This window comes from Pungitius pungitius, chromosome 19 (genome assembly GCF_949316345.1).
Source record: "Pungitius pungitius chromosome 19, fPunPun2.1, whole genome shotgun sequence".
Taxonomy (NCBI): Eukaryota; Metazoa; Chordata; class Actinopteri; order Perciformes; family Gasterosteidae; genus Pungitius; species Pungitius pungitius.
The window spans coordinates 4,472,238-4,475,278 of NC_084918.1; the positions used below are offsets into that span (position 1 = coordinate 4,472,238).

Here is a 3,041-nt window from a genome sequence, read left to right on the forward strand (position 1 = left end):
CCTCTGCACATTAAATTGAGCTGCGGCACCCCTCAATGTCTCTGAGGACGGAACGCCGTCGGGTTCGAACCTCCTCGCGCAGCAGCAGCAGTTTTCAAGTCTTCTCGTATCTTGAGTAAAGCTCCCAACTCTCTCTTTCCCATCTTCTCTTGCTGTTTGCACGTGTCAGGCCGCACTAAATTGTGCGGTTGGCGTTTATTTACTTTGTGTCCTTGCCGGTGTGTCCTTGCTAAATGAAGGCGAACAAGACTGTCACCATCCAGAGGACAGCACTACCAAGCCCCTCGGGAGTTGATGGATAACGTGGGGATGTATACGCCTCTGCACATGTGTGTGTGTGTGTGTGTGTGTGTGCATGAGCAGAACAAGAATAAACATGTGTGCAAATAATCTATGCATGCACACACACACACACACACCAAAAATACCCCTCTTTGCAGAATGACTGTTTGCAGGTAAGCCACTCAGATGGTACAGGAAGCTGGGTGCATGGCCAGCCATCACAACGGGCCCCGTGGGCCTCCAGTTATACAGGTATTTGAGTTTGCAGCCTGTGAAGGTTTTCAGGCTTCCCCAGTGGCATAGTGGTATTTGCACCTTTGCTGTTTCAGTGTGTCGTCGTTGAGTCCTATGGATCAGTGCCTCTGTATGGATCCCCTGGAGCAGCCTCTTGTTCCTTTAACATTCCAGGTACATCCACGCCAGCTCCTTCCTGTCGCTCTCCTTGTGTGGCGCTGATTGACAAGCGTCCGCTTCTCTCAGGCGCGTAATCAATCTGCTAATTGGTGTCGGAGGGTCGGTTGCTGTTGAAGCGTCCCCCGCTCTTTCTTTGGCTAATTTATCTTTGTCACCGCCAGAATCACAAGGTACATTAGTTGGGAAAGTTCAGTCTCTGCACAGCCTCCCCTCCGTCTCTCTCTCTCTCACACACACACACACACACACACACACACACAGTATGCTACTGTGCTTTGTTCATCTTTTTTTCTTTTCTGCAATACATCACACAAAGAAGTGCGGGTAAATGTTAGCCTTGCGCTGTTTCCATTGGTAACCACAGCCCATGAGGTGTAGAGGACAGGAGCAGGTCAGTCTCTCTCTCTCTCTCTCTGCACGGCAGTTGGTGACAACAATGCGCTTTATCATAGCTCAGTGCAGCTAATGCATCGCAGCAGGAGAGCGGGGTCGTAATTAGTGGGAAGGCTCCTTAAAGTGAGTGAATGCAGATAACGAGCAGCTCTTCCTTCAAATGTTAAAATTGCATAAGTGGACAAACGAACGGCATTGAATGCTTGTGATTCCTAAGGGGAAAAAAAACAGCGGCGCCTGTATTTATCTGTATAGAGCCGGCTGCGCCCTCGAAAACAGCTCTTCACATCAGGCTGATTTACGGGCCGTTTCTTCCCAGGGTGCCAATCAAGCCCTGATTAGACGTCGCTGACTCGCTGATGACGGTTCAGGCGGCGGCGGCGTTCATTTTCCTTTCCAAGAGTTCAAGGAAAAGCAGGTTCAGTTTCAGTAGTGCGGCGTTCAGAAGGGAAGCCTGTTTGGTGACGCTTGATCTACGGCTTGCTCCCAAACTTGTGGATTAGGCCCCCAGTGCCCCCTATTGGCCCCCAAACCACCTGTTGAACCTCTCACCCACAAGACATCACTAAGAAAACACGATGCCTCCGTGTATCCTTCATCCTATTCCACCTTCTCCTTTTGTTCCACCTTCTTTTCCAGATTGCTTCCACTGCCACTCAGGTGCCGAAGTGACGTGAGGAAAGGATGGCGAGCGTTCCAACCCCCGACTCCACGCTCGCCATACGACAAGAACCACGGCTGCACGATGATCATTGACCCTCATTGAAGTTGTTTCTCTTCCTCCTTTTTCATTCCTATTTTTTTTTTTCCTCTGATGCGCTCGCTGCTCTTTAAGTGCTCTTTAAGCACTGCGGCAGTCGGCTCACTACAAGTCTGCCTCTGAGCTGTTAACAACCACCTTTTCAACAATGACGGGACTGTCAGAGGAGGATTTTATGCAAACTTCTTCTGGAGATCGATCCACCTCCACTATTCACTTGCTACGTTGTTATTAGGGCCTTAAATGCATGTTCAATGCTAAATAAGGCTCTAAACATAGCTTAGGGATCAGAAAAGCATTGGATTTGCCATTATTTTTATTCACTGTAACAAATGAAAGGCCTACAACTGCTGGTTTGGGGATTTTCAAGTATTTATTGCTGCTTTTTGACATTCATTTATTTAACGACGCAGTGTTTCCAGCTTTTTAATAAAAAAATAATAATAAAAGGTACTTTTTCTTCAATGTAATGCCATCCAGTTGGTTTTATCTGCAAAGCGTGTCCATTTGTGGTTTGCCTGATTATTCCTGATTCTTTTTGTAAGTCGCAGCCTAAGGTACAAAGTGCACCCAGATAAGAAACTGTTTCTACTGAAACAGGATTTCCGGAGGATGTCGGTGCTTCTTGATCCACATCACAGCACATCAAACTATTAGACCCCCCCCCCCCCCCGCCCAACGAGCCATGACCAATGCCGTGAGGCCACACTCGGATCCGCCTATCGGCCTGCATGCGCACGTTGAGTCAACGCTGACCCCGACATCCAGACAAACACACCGACAGGGGACGAGACCGGCGGCCTCCTCGTTTTTTTATCAGGATTTCTGCAATTCTGCGCCTTCTGCAGAGTAACACACACTACATTGTTATCAAAACAATACAAAAATGAATAAATGAAATTAAACCTAATAAAAAAAAAAAAATTCCCTCTCGAGTCAAATTGCCTTGTTTGGACATTGAACCTTTCCTCTGGGTCCATGACTTCCTGGATTTGAAGAAAAAGAAAAGGCAGCAAATTCAACACATTTTGGAGCGCCAAGCGCCAGTCTTTTTGGTAGTTTACTCAACAATGTGGCGGGTGGGTGAGTTTTTAAACACTGCCCTGTCAGTTTTCGGGGAGCTACGCAAGCAGAGGCTCCGACCTTTTACCAAAAAAAACGACCTCTGAGAGTTTGGTGAGATTATTAGAGG

The 3,041-nt window shown here is 47.6% G+C and overlaps 1 long non-coding RNA gene across 1 annotated transcript; it reads left to right on the top strand.

The window, feature by feature from the left end:
- Positions 1-541: 541 nt before the first annotated feature.
- On the top strand, positions 542-1,897 carry LOC134107467 (uncharacterized). Its single transcript, XR_009942734.1, has 2 exons — positions 542-866; positions 1,729-1,897. It is a non-coding gene; the product is annotated as an uncharacterized LOC134107467 (long non-coding RNA).
- Positions 1,898-3,041: the final 1,144 nt, after the last annotated feature.